This window comes from Gopherus evgoodei, chromosome 5 (genome assembly GCF_007399415.2).
Source record: "Gopherus evgoodei ecotype Sinaloan lineage chromosome 5, rGopEvg1_v1.p, whole genome shotgun sequence".
NCBI classification, from domain to species: Eukaryota; Metazoa; Chordata; order Testudines; family Testudinidae; genus Gopherus; species Gopherus evgoodei.
Window position 1 is genome coordinate 106,066,059 of NC_044326.1, and position 20,476 is coordinate 106,086,534.

At 41.1% G+C, this 20,476-nt stretch overlaps 1 pseudogene; it reads left to right on the forward strand.

Annotated features, from left to right (window-relative positions):
- The first annotated feature begins 1,611 nt into the window (after positions 1-1,611).
- The window catches only part of LOC115652688, a 96,740-nt pseudogene continuing 77,875 nt past the window's right edge, over positions 1,612-20,476 (forward strand).

The window sequence follows — 20,476 nt, forward strand, 5'->3', positions numbered from 1 at the left end:
TAGAGATAAAAGGTCAGAACTAGTTTTGTCTTTGAGGAAAATATTAGATATTAAAAAGGAAATATTCCTATTAAAATAAATTTGATAATGAAAGATGGGCATGAATTTAAAACCACCATTACACTTTGAACATAAATGTTAGGCTGAAATAACAATAAATAAAGCTACAGAAGGGCAGTTTTATTGCCACAGCAAAATGAATTCTTTATAATCATGGAAATTATCACAATATTGATAATGGAGAAATCTTTCTGGGAAGCAGGCCAGTCTGTTGATCCCATTTCAGCACATACAAGAAGCATTCATCATAGTTCAATCAGGTTTCTTTTGTCTGCAATAAATTGTCATATGTGGTTGATGTGATTTATGATTTAGATGACAGTAGCAAAAACCAGTAAAATAACCATAGGGCCAAATCCTGCTCAGTTTACTCATGCCGTAGAAAAATGAAACTACTTGTGAGCAAGGTGAGCAGGATTTGGTGCTAAAGACATAACGCAAATGCCTAGATCTTGGCTAGAGATAGAATCAGAGGACTGGAGGTCATCTAGTTCAGTCCCCCCTTAACAGAACTAAGTATTATCTAGACCATCCCTGAAAGGTGTTTGTCTAACCTGCTCTCAGGGCTGTTCTTAGGCATATGCAGCACAGCAAATGGGACTGTGTAGGGCACCTGAAAATTGGGGGCACCCCTGGATCTTAGTGTTCACCCTCCTTTCTCTTCCTATCCTTGTTCTGACCCCTTCCTGCAGGCTCCTACAGCTAGCTGCTGCAGCCTGGTGACACTTACTCTGAAGGGGATCTAGTAACTTAAAAGTGAAAAAGCCTTCCAGCCTGCAGGGGCGGCTCTAGGCATTTTGCTGCCCCAAGCACAGCAAGCGGGCTGCCTTCAGCAGCTTGCCTGCGGAGGGTCCGCTGGTCCCACAGCTTTGGTGGACCTCCCACAGGCATACCTGCTGGAGGTTCTCTGAAACCACAGGACCAGCAGACCCTCTGGAGGCACGCCTGCGGGAAGTCCGCTGAAGCCGTGGGACCAGCGTACCCTCTACAGGCAAGCCACCTAAGGCAGCCTGCCTGCCGCCCTCGCGGCACCGGCAGAGCGCCGCCCCAATCACGCACTTGGAGTGCTGGGGACTGAAGCCACCCCTGCCAGACCTATTAGCACAACACTGAAGTTGTTAAAGAGACATTCAGTGGTAATGAAGTTATTTAACAGGCATTTGCCAACCCCCAGGTATATACTGTCAGTTTCTGAATTTATTGACAAGAACAGTTATGCATTACTGTAATATTTACTTAGAACATGTTAGTTTACAGGACCTTAGTTTAAAATTTGCTTTAAAATATTTCATTAGTTTGTTGCTGAAGATGATAAAATCACATCTCTGAAAAATCCTTGAAGAGAGCCCTTAAAGGGACAACACCCCTTTCCTGCCAGATAACTGGACAAATGAGTTTTCCTTCTTTACTTCCGACTAGTTGATGAACTAGTTTTAAGAGAACCCTCTAGCAAAATCTATACCTTAGGGTACATCTATACTACCCACCAGGTAGTGTTAGAGGATTGATTTATCATTTCTCATCTAGACCGATAAATTGATCCACGAATCGATGACCGCACTCCACCTCGGCAGGAGGTCATCAACGTGGAGTCAACGAGGGAGCTGCTGCAGTCGACTTGCTGCCATGAGGATGGCCAGGTAAATTGAACAAAGATACTTTGCATAGCTGAAGTTGCATATCTTAATTTTAACCCCACGCTAGTGTAGCCCAGGCCTTAGTAAGATATAAAATCCTTTGTTATGTCTAAAATCTTTGGAAAGCTATTTTTTTAAGTTGGTGAAATTTCATAAAGATGACTATTGTTATGGAGATCACACAAAGTAAATTAGTGTTCCCTTTTTCTAAAGCAGTGAATGTTGTTATGAACACACTAAATCTTTGTGACTGATTGTTTAAAATAATGTCTTTGTTTCAGTGAGTTAAATATGTAGTAATCTGGAATGATTACTTTATGAAGGCTTAATAGTACCTTTAAAATATAAAATCAGCTTAGAAATACTGATTAAGAAAATGTAAAACAGAGAAGAGCTGCATCATGTATTCCATAATATTTAATGTTGTACTCAGCAGGACAGCTGACTTGCTCTTACGACGAAGTTTTTGCAAATAAATCTCTGACAAATTTCAGAGTATATCAAAAAACTGTGACACTTTTTCTTCCCAAGTTTAGTGCTTTCAATTTGTTGCTTTCTGCATGTCCAGTTTTCACTTTCTGTCATGCAGTGGAAAACATGCTCCATTTTCTTTAGAAAGAAATTGCAGAAGAGTGGTTTTTTGGTTGTTTTTTTTTTCCCAAATGTCATTTGCTTCATTTGAGTTCAGGGATTTGAGTGGAAGGGGGTGATCATGGAGGAGTAGGAAGATAGTGGGGAGAGGGCAGAGCCTGGCCAGAGTGGAGGGCGGGGTCTGGGACACAGCAAGGGTGGAGTATAGGCAGGGTCACAGGTGGGCTGGGGAACTAGCCTCCCCAAGCGGTAGCTTCACTCACTGCCCATGACAGCAGGTAAGAGCGGGTTGGCTCCCAGACACCCAATGCGCATTGCAGTGTCCTTAGGTAGAGGCCATATTCACAGAGCTGAATGCATTGACGCCACGCATTCTGCATGAGGGAGAGAGGGTAAAGGGATCTCTGTGGGGAACTGTGACTGTCTGCCACCATGAGACTTGGTATCCTTTGCTGCCTCGTCCCTCCCTCCCAGGCTGCGAGTCCGGGCTACTGTCGGGCATAGGGGGACCAGTTTAATAATACTGAGTAGGGTCCCATAAATCCAAAGGATGGCCCTTCCTACTCTTAGAAATCTCCAGTGATGGAGATACTACAGCCTCCCTAGGCAATTTATTCTAGTGCTTAACCACTCTGACAGGTAGTTTTTCCTAATATCCAACCTAAACCTCCCTTGCTGCAATTTAAGCCCATTGCTTCTTGTCCTAACATCAGAGGTTAAGAAAAACAATTTTTCTCCTTCCTTCTTGTAACAACCTTTTTTTTGTACTTGAAAACGTTGTCATGTCCCCTCCCAGTCTTCTCTTTTCCAGACTAAACAACCCAATTTTTTCAATTTTCCCTCATAGGTCATGTTTTCTAGGCCTTTAACCATTTTTGTTGCTCTTCTCTGGACTGTCTCCAATTTGTCCACATCTTTCCTGAAATGTGGCACCCAAAACAGGATACAATACTCCAGATGATGCCTAATCAACGCAGAGTAGAGTGGAAGAATTACTTCTTGTGTCTTGCTTACGACACTTCTGCTAATACATCCCAGAATGATGTTCGCTTCTTTGCAACAGCATTATATTGTTGACTCATATTTAGCTTGTGGTCCACTGTGATCCCCAGATCCCTTTCTGCAATACTTCTTCCTAGGCAGTCATTTTCCGTTTTGTATGTGTGCAACTGATTGTTCGTTCCTAAATGGAGTACTTTTCATTTGTCTGTATTGAATTTCATCCTATTTACTTCAGACCACTTCTCCAGTTTCTCCAGATCATTTTGAATTTTAATCCTATCCTCCAAAGCACTTGCAATCTCTCCCAGCTTGATATTGTCTGCACACTTTTTAAGTGTACTCTCTATGCCATTATATAAATTATTGATGAAGATATTGAACAGAACCAGACCCAGGATTGATCCCTGCGCGACCCCACTGGTTATCCCCTGTGAACCACTGATAACTACTCTCTGGGAATGGTTTTCCAACCAGTTTTGCACCCACCTTATAGTAGCTCCATCTAGGTTGTATTTCCCTAGTTTGTTTATGAGAAGGCCATGAGAAACAGTATCAAAAGCTTTACTGAAGTCAAGATATACCACATCTACTGCTTCCCCACTATCCACAAGCCTTGTTACCCTGTCATGGATGGATATATTGAAAGAGATTATAAGTGCATGTTACTGGCCACAGCTAATTTTGGGCTAAATTCTGGTTGGCCTTTAAAGTCTCTATCGCTATAAGCTATTCTTTCTATTGCCTGGTTACCCTTTACATGATACATGTAAGGGACTAAATGAATTCCAGTCATTCCCTACTCCTGCAGGGCCACATAGCACCCTAAAGATGGAGGCACAGCCAAAGCTCCACTCACTGATGCTCTGGGCAGTGGCTTTGGCTAGCAGCATGGAGGGTAGCAAGCTGTACCTCACAGCTGTGTCTCAGTGAACATGCACAATTCATGAATAGGAATTGTCAGGATAGGCTGTTTTTAAAAGGCAGTAATTTGAAGAGTTAAATACCACTAAACAAAGCACAGGATCCCAATTTTTTTAAATAGGCTTTGCAGCCTTGCTGTTTTGAAGGATACAAAGCAGCACGTTATTCTGTCCCAGAAATATAAAAAACCTTTGTTATTCAACAAGCTATATGAATTCATTCATATGCCCCTATAATTAAAATAATTCATTTTTCAAAGTGTTTTAATTTTCCTTTTCTAATACATTTCAGACAAAACCAGAATGGATTTTGTGATGTTAATTAATTATTGAACAGTTTGAGAGGCAGCTGAAATTCAGCCCCAAATGTCTGATAATCAAACCCACTATAGACCATCTTTTTGATTATAAACGCATTCTATTCAGAACAGATTTTTCTTGTCGTAAGTCCATATGCATATAAAATCAACAAGAAATAAGCTTGCAGTGAACATCAAGTTTAAAATGTATTATGATGGACACAACCTAGCTTATCCCTGAGCTAGATCCAAACTGAATAGTGTAGATGGAACATATGGGAACTGGATAGCACCCAGATGCTACACTATATGGCACAGCTATTCTGTTTTATTTTTAACCACCAGACTGTTATTTGAACTGCAAAGATAATATGTAGGAGAGGAAAAGAAAGATTACCTTTCCAAGCTATGATTTGCTGTTTTATCCCTGCAAACAAGAAAAATGGAATAACATCTAGCTCAGATACAGCAGTAAGTTTATTTTTCCCTTTTCTAACAAGGAACCCTACTAAATTTGGTTTCTTGACAGAGAAGAAGTTTCATTAGTAATAGGTTTCTTTGCCATCAGTGGTTATGATTTTGATAGGGAGAGGGATTTTTTTTTTATTGAGACATTTTGGATAAATTATGAAGTTCTGATGTCGTGAAAATTAACATTATTTGGCTAGATGGTAGTTTTGCCTAAGTCATAGTTCTGTGTGTGTGTGTGTGTCCCAGCATTTCCACACTTCTACTTAAAATGTTCTTGTCTTTGCTAGTCAACTTTTGCTGTACATTGAGTGTTACAAATGAGTCAGAAGAGTCTCTGCTATATTGTGAATTTGTGTATGTTTGTGTGTTTGTTTGCGTGATACGATGCTCTTGGAATGCTGGGCTACACACACAAAAACACAAATTCACAATGTAGCAGAGAAATTGCAGATGCTCCTCTGACTCATTGGTCACACTCAATGTACAGCAAAAGTTGACTAACAAAGACAAGAACATTTTAAGTAGAAGTGTGGAAATGCTGGAAAAACCCAATTTATGATAGCAGCAAAGAATCCTGTGGCACCTTATAGACTAACAGATGTTTTGGAGCATGAGCTTTCGTGGGTGAATACCCACTTCCTCAGATGCATGTAATGGAAATATCCAGGGGCAGGTATATATATGTGTGCTAGCAAGCAAGCTAGAGATAACGAGGTCAGTTCAATCAGGGAGGATGAGGCCCTGTTCTAGCAGCTGAGGTGTGAAAACCAAGAGAGGAGAAACTGGTTCTGTAATTGGCAAGCCATTCACAGTCTTTGTTCAATCCTGAGCTGATTGGTGTCAAATTTGCAGATGAACTGAAGCTCAGCAGTTTCTCTTTGAAGTCTGGTCCTGAAGTTTTTTTGCTGCAGGATGGCCACCTTAAGGTCTGCTATAGTGTGGCCAGGGAGGTTGAAGTGCTCTCCTATAGGTTTTTGTATATTGCCATTCCTAATGTCCGATTTGTGTTCATTTATCCTTTTCCGTAGAGACTGTCCAGTTTGGCCGATGTACATAGCAGAGGGGCATTGCTGGCATATGATGGCGTATATTACATTGGTGGATGTGCAGGTGAATGAACCAGTGATGGTGGACTAAAGGTAAAAAATCCACTGCTATCTACATACTACACGGACCACAGTGAGAGAATATGTCATACTCTATCAAAAAAACTGAGGAACCACCTGATCAGCATCCTATACAGCAAACAGGAAAACATCAAAAAAGAGCTCTCCAACCTGGAGACTCTCATTAATAACCAAACTTCTATACAAACGGACTTCACTAGAATAAGACAGGAGATCTACATTACTCACTTCACCTCTCTTCAAAGGAAAAAGGACTGTAAGCTGTCTAAACTCCTACCTGCCACATGGGGCCACAACAGTGGTACCCCTAACCCACCCAGCAATATCGTCAATCTATCCAACTACACACTCAGCCCAGAAGAAAAGTCTGTCCTATCTCGGGGACTCTCTTTCTGCCCTGCCACCCCCACCAACATGATACAGTTCTGTGGCGATCTGGAAGCCTACTTTCGTCGTCTCCGACTCAAAGAATACTTCCAGGACAACACTGAACAGTGCACTGATACACGGGTGCCCTCCCACCAACAGCACAAGAAAAAGAACTCCACATGGACTCCTCCTGAGGGTCGAAATAACAGCCTGGACCTATACATTGAATGCTTCCGCTGGCGTGCACAGGCAGAAATCGTGGAACAACAACATCGCTTGCCTCACAACCTAAGCCGTGCAGAACGCAATGCCATCCACAGCCTCAGAAACCACCCTGACATTATCATCAAAGAGGCTGATAAAGGAGGTGCCGTTGTCATCATGAACAGGTCTGACTATCAAAAGGAGGCAGCCAGACAACTCTCCAATAACAAATTCTACAGGCCACTTCCCTCAGATCCCACTGAGGAATACACTAAGAAACTACAGCATCTACTCAGGACACTCCCTACACTAACACCAGAAGACATCAACATACCCCTAGAGCCCCGACCAGGGTTATTCTATCTACTACCCAAGATCCACAAACCCGGAAATCCTGGACGCCCCATCATCTCGGGCATTGGCACTCTCACTGAAGGACTGTCTGGATATATGGACTCTCTACTCAGACCCTATGCCACCAGCACTCCCAGCTATCTCCGCGACACCACTGATTTCTTGAGGAAACTACAATGCATTGGTGACCTCCCAGAAAACACCATCCTAGCCACCATGGATGTAGAGGCTCTCTACACAAACATCCCACACACAGATGGAATACAAGCTGTCAGGAACACCATCCCTGATAATGCCACAGCACAACTGGCTGCTGAGCTCTGTGCCTTTATACTTACACACAACCATTTCAAATTTGATGACAATATATATCTCCAGATCAGTGGCACTGCTATGGGCACCTGCATGGCCCCACAATATGCCAATATCTTCATGGCCGACCTGGAACAACGCTTCCTCAGCTCTCGTCCACTCACACCCCTTCTCTATCTATGCTACATTGATGACATCTTCATCATCTGGACCCATGGGAAGGAGACTCTGGAAAAATTCCACCATGATTTCAACAGCTTCCACCCCACCATCAACCTCAGCCTGGACCAATCTACACGGGAGGTCCACTTTCTTGACACCACGGTGCAAATAAGTGATGGTCACATTAACACCACCCTATATCGAAAACCCACCGACCGCTATGCCTACCTTCATGCCTCCAGCTTCCATCCCGGGCACATCACACGATCCATTGTCTACAGCCAAGCACTGAGGTACAACCGCATCTGCTCTAACCCCTCAGACAGAGACCAACACCTACAGAATCTCCACCAAGCATTCTCAAAACTACAATACCCGCATGAGGAAATAAGGAAACAGATCAACAGAGCCAGACGTGTACCCAGAAGCCTCCTACTGCAAGACAAACCCAAGAGAGAAACCAACAGGACTCCACTGGCCATCACATACAGCCCCCAGCTAAAACCCCTCCAATGCATCATCAAGGATCTACAACCCATCCTGGACAATGATCCCACACTTTCACAGGCCTTGGGTGGCAGGCCAATCCTTGCCCACAGACAACCTGCCAACCTGAAACATATTCTCACCAGTAACTGCACACCACACCATAATAACTCTAGCTCAGGAACCAATCCATGCAACAAACCTCGATGCCAACTCTGCCCACATATCTACACCAGCGACACCATCACAGGACCTAACCAGATCAGCCACACCATCACTGGTTCATTCACCTGCACATCCACCAATGTAATATACGCCATCATATGCCAGCAATGCCCCTCTGCTATGTACATCGGCCAAACTGGACAGTCTCTACGGAAAAGGATAAATGGACACAAATCGGACATTAGGAATGGCAATATACAAAAACCTGTAGGAGAGCACTTCAACCTCCCTGGCCACACTATAGCAGACCTTAAGGTGGCCATCCTGCAGCAGGACCAGACTTCAAAGAGAAACTGCTGAGCTTCAGTTCATCTGCAAATTTGACACCATCAGCTCAGGATTGAACAAAGACTGTGAATGGCTTGCCAATTACAGAACCAGTTTCTCCTCTCTTGGTTTTCACACCTCAACTGCTAGAACAGGGCCTCATCCTCCCTGATTGAACTGACCTCATTATCTCTAGCTTGCTTGCTAGCACACATATATATATACCTGCCCCTGGATATTTCCATTACATGCATCTGAGGAAGTGGGTATTCACCCACGAAAGCTCATGCTCCAAAACATCTGTTAGTCTATAAGGTGCCACAGGATTCTTTGCTGCTTTTACAGATCAAGACTAACATGGCTACCCTCTGATACTTGACATCAATTTATGATGAAAATTAAAAATTTGTCCATTTTTGCCTGATTGTTTTTTGGTTTTTACATATATATATATATATACTTGGTGACTACTTTATTTTTGTAGAAGTATCCAGTCAGGCATGTAGTAAGGTAGTGTAGGTATTTCATCTCTACCATGATCTGCTGGCTTCCTGGGTGGGTGTATTTGCATCTGCATAGGTTACAAAGGCCAATTCCCAGAAATAAGTAACCTAAAAGATCATTCTTATTAACCAAAAAAAAGTTAATTAACAGTAATTAATTGAGCACATCCATTCTGTGTATTGCATAAGGGGGTCTGGTGGAAAAAAAGAGTGTGATCATGTAATTAAATAATCTTTCATATATATACACAAGAGGGTTGAATTAAGGTTGCACGAGCATCCTTAATTCTGGCATTTCCTAACTTTTGAGTGCTTGACTTTGCAACCTTAACATTCTTTTAATGTAGTATTTTGTGTGTGTGCATATAATATTTTATTACTTTCTATTCAGTACTTACTGGCAGGTTATGACTGAGCCTGCACAGAGTACAAAGGGTGAGAGGGAAAAAGGTCCTCCTCTGTCCCATTACACTCTTCTGTAAAGACCAAGCACAATTTGGCGGTGGGACACTGTGATTGCATTAGCCACCCAAAAATGGAAATGAGGCCACAACCTGGTGCAAAGAGTACCATACACAGCATTCGCTCCCAGGATGGCGAAGTTTCTGCTGCAGAATGTGTTGTGTAGAATTCCCTGTGAGCCTTCTCTCTGAGTCTGCCAGAATTCTTCCTGTGGAAACCTGTTCTGAGGCAGTCCTTCATTCTGTCCTTCACAAGATGCATCTATTAACTATAATCTAACTCTCATCTTCTTATGATTTTCTTTTCTCTGTGCTGTTCATATTCTCTACGGTATTTTGCAAATTCAGTATAATGTTTGAAAAAAGCACTTAATTGACATTAGTTAGATATTTTTATTAAAATGAGTATTGCGATGTATTGTGTACATATTTTCTGTGAAGGAACTAAGTTTTGTCTGTATAAAATGACTTGATGCTCTTAGGGCATTCTCTTCAAAGATCTTTGCTCCTCAAGCATACTAACAAACAAGTGGGAAAAGAACAGTAACAGGAAACTTGGAAATGGCAGAGCTGCTTAATGACTTCTTTGTTTCGGTCTTCACCAAGAAGTCTGAAGGAATGCCTAACATAGTGAATGCTAATGTGAAGGGGGTAGGTTTAGAAGATAAAATAAAAAAAGAACAAGTTAAAAATCACTTCGAAAAGTTGGATGCCTGCAAGTCATCAGGGCCTGATGAAATGCATCCTAGAATACTCAAGGAGCTAACAGAGGAGGTATCTGAGCCCCTAGCTATTATCTCTAGAATCTCTCTTGTGTCCCATGATTTTCCAGAAGACTGGAAAAGGGCAAATATAGTGCCCATCTATAAAAAAGGAAATAAAAACAACCCAGGAAACTACAGACCAGTTAGTTTAACTTCTGTGCCAGGGAAGATAATGGAGCAAGTAATTAAGGAAATCATCTGCAAACACTTGGAAGGTGGTAAGGTGATAGGGAATAGCCAGCATGTATTTGTAAAGACCAAATCATGACAAAACAATCTGATAGCTTTCTTTGATAGGATGACAAGTCATGCGAATAAGGGAGAAGCGGTGAATGTGGTATACCTAGACTTTAGTAAGGCATTTGATACGGTCTCGCATAATATCCTTATTGATAAACTAGGCAAATACAACTTAGATGGGGTTACTATAAGATGGGTACATAACTGGCTGGATAACTGTACTCAGAGAGTAGTTATTAATGGTTCTCAATCCTGCTGGAAAGATATAACAAGTGGGGTTCTGCAGGGGTCTGTTTTGGAACCGGCTCTGTTCAATATCTTCAGCAATGACTTAGATATTGGCATAGAAGGTATGCTTATTAAGTTTGCAGATGATACCAAACTGGGAGGGATTGCAACTGCTTTGGAGGATAGGGTCATCATTCAAAATGCTCTGGATAAATTGGAGAAATGGTCTGAGGTAAACAGGATGAAGTTTAACAAAGACAAATGCAAAGTGCTCCACTTAGGAAGGAACAATCAGTTTCACACATACAGAATGGGAAGAGACTGTCTAGGAAGGAGTATGGTAGAAAGGGATCTAGGGGTTATTGTGGACCACAAGCGAAATATGAGTCAACAGTGTGATGCTGTTGCAAAATAAGCAAACATGATTTTGGGATGCATTAACAGGTGTGTTGTGAGCAAGACATGAGAAGTCATTCTTTCGCTCTACTCTGTGCTGGTTAGGCCTCAACTGGAGTATTGTGTCCAGTTCTGGGCAGCACATTTCAAGAAAGATGTGGAGAAATTGGAGAGGGTCCAGAGAAGAGTAGCAAGAATGATTAAAGGTCTTGAGAACATGATCTATGAAGAAAAGCTGAAAGAATTGGTTTGTTTAGTTTGGAAAAAGAAGACTGAGAGGGAACATGATAGCAGTTCTCAGGTATCTAAGGGTGTCATGAGGAGGAGGGAGAAAACTTGTTCACCTTAGCCTCTAAGGATAGAACAAGAAGCAATGGGCTTAAATTGCAGCAAGGAAGGTTTAGGACATTAGGAAAAAGTTCCTAACTGTCAGGGTGGTTAAACACTGAAATAAATTGCCTAGGGAGGTTGTGGAATCTCCATCTCTGGAGATATTTAAGAGTAGGTTAGATAAATGTCTATCTGGGATGGTCTAGACAGTATTTGGTCCTGCCATGAGGGCAGGGGACTGGACTCGATGACATCTCAAGGTCCTTTCAATCCTAGAATATATGAATCTATGAATCTGACATTTTTGTTGTAATTTTCATAGCTAAGGATCCAAATGAGGGGCCAGATCTACCGTGCAGCATCTGCTCCCCTTTGCAATTTAAGTCAATTGGACCTCAGAATTCAGAGAGAGATCTTGCAGGATTGAATGCCAGCATTGTGTATGAAAATTATTTCATTATAATGAAAATGGGAATAGATTTTTCTCCCAACAGTTAAGGATTTTCTTTTTATTTCTTCCATTAACGGAGTCAGGTAACTCTTTTGGGGGAAAACCAAAAAGGGTTCTGAAGATTCCCTTAACATATCCACAGATCTTGTGATAGATACTACAACACATGCAATACTACCTTTTTATTAACAGTATTTATTTTATAAATGTTATCTGTACTTCTGTGAACAAGGAATTCTATACTGGCTCCATGGGTGAGGATTACTGAGCTTCATCCAGGAGCTAAAATCAGTAGGGGGTAATTACTACAGACCTGGGACAGATAAGCAATTCCAGAGAAGTCCTGGTGGGGAGGGGGATTGCATATACTTGTTCAGACTAGGTTCAAGAAGCCCAGGAGACATGAGGTTATAAACAATAGGGCAAGCACTGCTGGAAGGATTTGAAGTATTTTAAACTCTACCAGATTCCATATGTAGAAGATGGGTGATCTCTGGTAAATTTAGCATGAGTGTAGACCTTTTATTGTTTTATAATATGTTTTTTCTGTAATGCTTATTTCCTAAAAATGAATGTGCTTTTCTTTGTGAATGCTGGCTGGTCTCTGCTAACGCTGTAATCGGGTCCGGCTGCAGGCACCAGCGCAGGAAGCAGGTACTTGGGGCAGCCAAGGGGGAGGGGCGGCACATCGGGCTCTTCAGTGGCAATTCGGCGGCGGGTCTCTCAGTCCTTCTCAGAGGGAAGGACCTGCCGCCAAATTGCTGCTGAAGAAGAAAGCAGCAGCGGTAGAGCTGCTGCTGATCACGATCATGGCATTTTTCTTTTCCACTGCTTGGGGCGGCAAAAACCCTGGAGCCGGCCCTGGCTGTCATACCCCCAAGAGAAAACAAAACTGCAGGAGCTGAGCTAAGGTTAGACTGCTGGGAAAATCACAGTGAATTGTGGGAGATGGGGCAGAAGCCTAAATTCCTCCTGTGGAAGGAGAGGAACACAGTTCCCTGCCATAGGGAGGTGGCTCTGGTGGCTAAAAGCCTGAGACCTAAGGGGCCTCCCTTGTGCAGACCTCACAGGGTTAAGAGGTACAGTTACTCTGAATTGTGACAGATCTCAGGGATATTTAGTGCAGAAGTGATTTGCCACTGTGCTTTCTCTTGGGCCACTACAATTCTCCTCATACTTTGGTATTGTTGGGAGATCCAGTTATATTGGGGTGTAAATGTAATTCATCAAGCTATTATTTTACTCAGCTATTGAAATACACCGAAATGTTGGGTTTTAATCTCAGTTTGGGCCTTTTTCAGGTACAGGAATCAGTTTTAAGCATCTGAAAATGACTCTGATATTCCTTTATAACAACAGTAAGGATTTATTATGTTAATGCCTTTTTCTACCTCCTTTCCTATATGTATCACAATATGATTTATGAGAATTGGTATGTCTGCATATTCTGTGAAATATTATAACATACAACAGACAACGAGGAGGAGGAGGTCTGATGATCTTAATATTCCACATTGCAGTTGGCCTGTTCTGTCATCCTGTCCCCCCATATTCAGGAAGTTGTGCCCCTAGATAGCAGTAGGCGTAGGAATTGCCAGTGGAACCAAATGCAGAATATTAAAAATGACCCATAAACTTACAGATTCTTCATTCTTCTGCCAAGGCTTATAACTAGAATAAAAAATGGCAACAACATATTTTATTGTAATGACAGACTGTAACAAGGGGGGAAAAGGTATAAATCTCAGTCATTATTTTGACAACTTCAGGGTCATAATCTTTTTACTTGCCTTCAGATGTTGTAGGATAGAATTAAAAAATTATACTGAAGTTGTCATATAAATTAGTTAATTTTATATGATTTTTACATTAAGGCTGCAATGCTTGTTACTAGAATAGAGTGTGTGTTGTATTTTCTCCACTCATTTCAATTTTAAGACTGTCATACAAATAGCTTACATTGAAGAATGAGAACTGATTTTCATTCTTTCTTGTTCTCATCTTCATTCGTATGACAAAAATCATCCGCAAAGCAGAAAACAGTACAGATGTAATCCATTCTAATGTCACATGTAATCCATTCTAATGTCACAAATCATAAAAAGAAAATAAGAAGGTAGCAATTTATGTTTATGACATGCCTAAATTACTCATGAGAATAACTACATTTTGTATCATTTCAAATTCCTATATGAACCTCAGAATGGTTTTAAAGTAATTCATGTGCAAAACATTGTAACAGGAATACAAAATAGTAGCTAACTATTCAGTTTGGGAATATTTAAAACTGCAAATATTAGGGCCTCCACAGATATTACATATCTGGTTGGTATCTGGCAGGGTATCGTAAAGTATGTGGAAAGTTTTGAAGAACATTAATTTTATAAATAAGAGCCCTCATAACAAAATCCTTGAAAGTGTGCAGGAATATCCCTCTGAAATACATAGGCCCAAACATATAGATTTTTATATTTTGACTTGTGCCAACTGGAGATTATTAAGTACAGTAAAGATACTTAATCACTCCAGTCTTCACTCACCTTAAAGTGGAGTTTATTTAAAACAAAAAATATTTAGGCCACACAACTAAGCACTCATAAATTAAGAAATAACAAAGTTAAGGTTATGCATACCTCAGGAGGAGCATGCATTATGGTAATATTTCGTTACACAGTGACATATTTATCAAATAACATCATATTATATCTTTTTCCCTTTATACTTTCCAATGGCACTTCTTAGAAATGGTGACATTCATGATGGGACACAGACACAGAGAAGTCCTCCCCTTTCACACCCTGCCCCACCTCCAAAACCATGGCAGCTACTCAGTAGTACTCCAAATGAAGAGCTTCTGAAGGTCCCCAGGGAGGGTTGGGGAGCAAGTATTTCCATCTCTTTTTATATATACATAAACACACATGCACAAACTCCCTCTTCTTGCGGTAATAGAGAGGTCATTCAGAGTTTATGAAAACAAAATGAGTAGATTTATGTGCTTACTCTTGATTAGATCATTCACACTTCAAGCAATTAACCGCTATTCCTTCACTTATAGTATATAATATTTCATTAGTTATTGTTTGACAGTGAACTCAGACACCAGAGCTATTGTGTGTTCACAAGCTTGTGAAATGTTGACTAGCCTGTATTTTATATCTAGCTCCTGTCATAACTTTAGTCCCAGATTTGGACCTTAGCGTCCAAAATATGGGGGTTAGCATGAAAACCTCCAAGCTTAGTTACCAGCTTGGACCTGGTACTTGCTGCCACCACCCAAAAATTTAGAGTGTTTTGGGGCACTCTGGTCCCCCTGAAAAACCTTCCCTGGGGACCCCAAGACCCAAATCCCTTGAGTCTCACAACAAAGGGAAATAATCCTTTTTCCCTTCCCCCCTCCAGGTGCTCCTGGAGAGATACACAGACACAAGCTCTGTGAATCCAAACAGAGTGACTCCCCCTCTCCGTTCCCAGTCCTGGAAACAAAAGCACTTTCCTCTTCACCCAGAGTGAATGCAAAATCAGGCTAGCAAATCCAACACACACAGATCTCCCCCTGATTTCTTCCTCCCACCAATTCCCTGGTGAGTACAGACTCAATTTCCCTGAAATTTCCCAGAAAAGAAAACTCCAACAGGTCTCAAAAAGAAAGCTTTATATAAAAAGAAAGAAAAAATACATACAAATGGTCTCTCTGTATTAAGGTGACAAAATACAGGGTTGATTGCTTAAAAGAATATGAATAAACAGCCTTATTCAAAAAGAATACAAATCAAAGCACTCCAGCACTTATATTCATGCAAATACCAAAGAAAAGAAAACATATAACTTACTATCTGATCTCTTTGTCCTTACACTTAGAAACAGAAGATTAGAAAATAGAAACTACTTCTCCAAAGCTCAGAGAAAACAGGCAGATAGACAACAAAGACCTCAGACACAAAATTCCCTCCACCCAAAGTTGAAAAAAATCTGGTTTCCTGATTGGTCCTCTGGTCAGGTGCTTCAGGTGAAAGAGACATTAACCCTTAGCTATCTGTTTATGACACGCCCCCCAAATTGCAGACAGTGGGGAAGCTCACTGGCGGCGATTTCCTTCTAGAACTTTAAAATAAACAGATTACTACAACACATGCACCTTTACATATACTACTAAGTATATAACTAACAGACTTTTACATTTTAAGAACACTTTTTAACTACTGAATTCTGGGAAACTCTGATGGGAGAGTGCATCAGCAACTTTGTTAGAAGCTCCTGTGATGTGTTGAATTTCAAAATCAAAATCTTGGAGAGCTAAACTCCAACGAAGAAGTTTCTTGTTGTTCCCCTTGGCAGTATGAAGCCACTTTAGTGCAGCATGGTCAGTTTGTAGTTGGAACCGCCGTCCCCAAACATATGGGCGTAGCTTTTCCAGGGCGTACACAATGGCATAGCATTACTTTTCACTGACTGACCAGTGACTTTCCCTCTCAGACAGTTTCTTGCTGAAAAACACGACAGGATGGAAGTTGTGATCTGTTGCTTCCTGCATGAGCACTGCTCCTATACCACGCTCAGATGCATCCGTGGTTACTAGGAATGGTTTGTCAAAATCCGGGGCCCTGAGCACAGGGTCAGACATGAGCGTTGCCTTAAGTTGGGTAAAGGCCTTTTGACACTCATCAGTCCACTTAACTGCATTTGGCTGGGTCTTTTTGGTCAGGTCGGTCAATGGGGCAGCGATTTGGCTGTAGTGTGGTACAAATCACCTGTAGTATCCGGCCAAGCCGAAGAAGGATTGGACCTGTTTCTTTGACCTTGGGACAGGCCACTTTTGGATAGCATCCACCTTGGCCTGTAGGGGGTTTATGGTTCCTCGACCCACCTGGTGCCCCAGGTAAGTCACTCTGTTTTGGCCTATTTGACACTTTTTGGCCTTAACAGTTAGTCCGGCCTGCCTGATGTGCTCAAAGACCTTTTCCAGGTGTAGTAGGTGTTCGGGCCAGGAGTCTGAAAAAATGGCCACATCATCGAGGTAGGCAACTGCAAATTCTCCCAGTCCAGCAAGTAGACCATCTACCAGCCTCTGGAAGGTGGCGGGTGCATTTCGAAGGCCGAAAGGAAAGACATTGAATTCATACACCCCCGCATGGGTGACGAATGCTGACCTCTCCTTGGCAGGTTCATCTAGCGGTACTTGCCAGTACCCCTTGGTTAAGTCTATTGTAGAGATGAACTAGGCACGTCCCAACTTCTCCAATAGCTCATCGGTGCGTGGCATTGGATAGTTGTCCGGATGAGTTACCGCATTTAGCTTACGGTAGTCCACGCAAAAGCGTATTTCCCCATCTGGTTTGGGTACCAGAACCACTGGAGATGCCCATGCACTGGTAGATGAGTGGATTATACCCATCTGTAGCATGTTCTGGATCTCCCATTCTATAGCAGCTTGGGCATGAGGAGACACCCGGTAGGGTGGCGTTCTGATTGGGTGAGCATTACCTGTATCAATGGAGTGGTATGCCCGTTCAGTCCGTCCTGGGGTGGCTGAGAACAATGGGGCGAAGCTAGTGCACAGCTCCTTGATTTGTCGCCGCTGCAGACATTCCAGGGTGGTTGAGAGGTTCACCTCTTCCACGCCACCATCTTTTTTCCCGTCGTAGTAGACACCGTCAGGCCACTCAGCCTCATCTCCCTGGACTGTAAACTGACAAACCTGTAAGTCTCTGGAATAGAAAGGCTTGAGAGAATTAACATGGTACACTTTAGGCTTTAGTGAGGAATTGGGAAATGCTATGAGGTAGTTTACAGTTCCCAGGCGCTCTTGGACCGTGAATGGCCCTTCCCATGATGCTTCCATCTTATGGGCCTGTTGCACCTTCAAGACCATAACCTGGTCTCCTACCTTGAAGGAACGTTCTCTGGCATGTCTGTCATACCTTTTGCTCTTCTTGAGCATCCTTTAGGTTCTCTCTAGCAAGGGCTAAAGAGTGTCAGAGGGTGCTTTGTAGGTTGCTTACAAAGTCCAGAATGTTAGTTCCTGGAGAAGGCGTAAACCCCTCCCATTGCTGCTTCACCAACTGTAATGGCCCCTTAACCTCGTGACCATACACAACGTTCAAACATTGGAAGAACTGCACCTCCTCATACAAATGGAGCAGTTCTTGGATGGTGTTCCTTATTGTTTGACAGTGAACTCAGACACCAGAGCTATTGTGTGTTCACAAGCTTGTGAAATGTTGACTAGCCTGTATTTTATATCTAGCTCCATATCTTCTTTTTGTGTTATAGTGGAACATGTCAGATAAGGCTTGTCTTGCTTGTCACTTTTATTAAGCACAATGATTTTTATGACAATTAGATGCCTTGATAGATATTTTACATGAATAGTGCTTGACTCTGATTTTAGGTTAAAGTATATATCAGTTTCAGGGCTACTAATTTTATTGCTGTACTTTAACGTGTAATACATAACATTAAATACCAATTTTCTAGAGTCTCCTGTTTGTCACTGGTAATTACAATTTGCTGACTTTCTCCTAGGTTGAGGATAATTATTTATTTTGTGAGGTTTGTTTTTTTCAACGTGGTAATGATTGCCAATCTGGCAATGATAAGCTAAAGCAATGAAGAGAAATAATCAAATGATTATTAGTTAAAAGGATACTGGTATAGGGTAGACTGAAAGTTAAGTTGAAATCTAATTTCCAAAGCAGGTCAATGATGACAGTTCAAGCCCCAAAGACTAAGGGGAATTTTAGGGTCACACACACTTCTGCACACACAGAAAGAGAAGACAGCTAAATCTCTGTTAAAAAGAATGGGGGTTAAATCCTGTCCCTAATGAGGGGAAAGGGAGTTTTTCCATTGAATTCAGTGGAGCCAAGATTTCAGCCTTCTGCCTTATTCCTCTCCCATTCTGGCCTTTCCCTGATCTTCATTTTTGTGGTGGAAACTTTTTGCATTTTAGGTCACATGGGAAAACTATGTATGCATCGTCTTACTGGCCTGCTTTAGGTCTCTGATATCCCAGGTAGATCAGCAGGGTTGATGGAGTCATAAAACCAAGTCCTGGTAATTCATACAATGTTAGGAATCTCATCTGTAGTCAGGTAGCAGATGTTTGATAAACTTTATAATATGTATAATTTGGCTATATTAACATTGTAAAAGCAGTCTTACTATCTGGAATTTCTTCCCTTTGCTATATTCAGCTTAAATTGTGATTCTACCTTTTGTTATTCTGTAGAGATGGCATTCAGGGCTTTTATATTTATTGTTCTCAATGACCTCATATAGAATCTCTGTTCAATTTATTATTTTAAAGATTATATCTGAGATCTTCCTACCCTTACAAACTCAGCCAGGAATTTGAAAACTGAAGCTGTTTTGTTTGTTTGTTTGTTTGTTTGTTTGTTTGTTTTCTCGAGCTTATGCATCACTGATCATGAAGATTCTGCCTTCAGAACTCAGTTAACAACAATTCTGTTGAAACAGAAATTCAATCCACTTCACTTTCTTAGCACTCTATTAGCTCTGCAGTGCTAACACAAAGTAAAAGTAGATGCCATTTATTTTAGATATTTTAGTAAATTACGGTAATCAGGTACGATTCTGAATGCACTTGGGTAGCAAATGAGAGTAAGGAGGTGTCATGTTTTATAACAGAACTAAGCTTTAATGCCGAACAAATGCTAGTTTTTCCTTGTTTACCTGTCTGTTTGTATGTCTGTCCATCGTAAGTATTTTCAAGTGCCCACTGTCAAAACATCTAGTGTGTGTACATACACATAACATTTGAGATTAATTGAGAATTATGACTTTTGTAATAAACAATACTTTGAACTAACACATTTTTTTCTTATTCATAGAGCCCTGTTCATATTACAAACAAATATTTGAAGATCTCTAAATTACAATATGTAATATTTAGTCAAGGCTATTCAGAAAGCTATAGTAAATTAGAATCTCCTGTTTTGTTAGTAAACTGTTACTATTCCCCTCTTGTTGTTTTATGACTAATAGAGATTATCTTCGGCTATCAGACTACCCTATGTATTCCCTGATTGAATTTTGGCACAGAAACTCTATAGATCGAGTGGATGAAATATACCACATGATGTCATCTTATTTGCCTGAATTTCATTATTGTAACACTCATGCTTTGTTGAAATCACAGTTACTATGATTTTTAATGTATTTTTCCAGTTATAGAAAAACAAAACTAAATAACAACAAAACAAACAAAAACCAGAATACACCTTGAAATTTAACAGCAGAAGGGGTTGTTCATTGAATACTTGAAGTCCATGACAGAAATGTAAAGAAAATATGAAGAATTTTAGCCCGCTACTGTTTCTTACCAGTGATTGTCCGCACACTGTCTTATCTGCAATATATATAGTAGCACTATGTATGTTTTGATAGGTAAGGGATTTAAATCATAAATGAAATGTGCTAAAGCTCACGTGGTCAGATAAACAAGTTAATTAATCTAATGGTTAAAAAGCCATGTTGTTTTATATCATTACCAATTACTTTGTCTCCAATATATAACTAATGGAACTATATGTCAGGAGTAAGGGCCCTCAGCTAGACTGCTTACCTGATAGCTTAACCTGCAGGCAGTCTAATG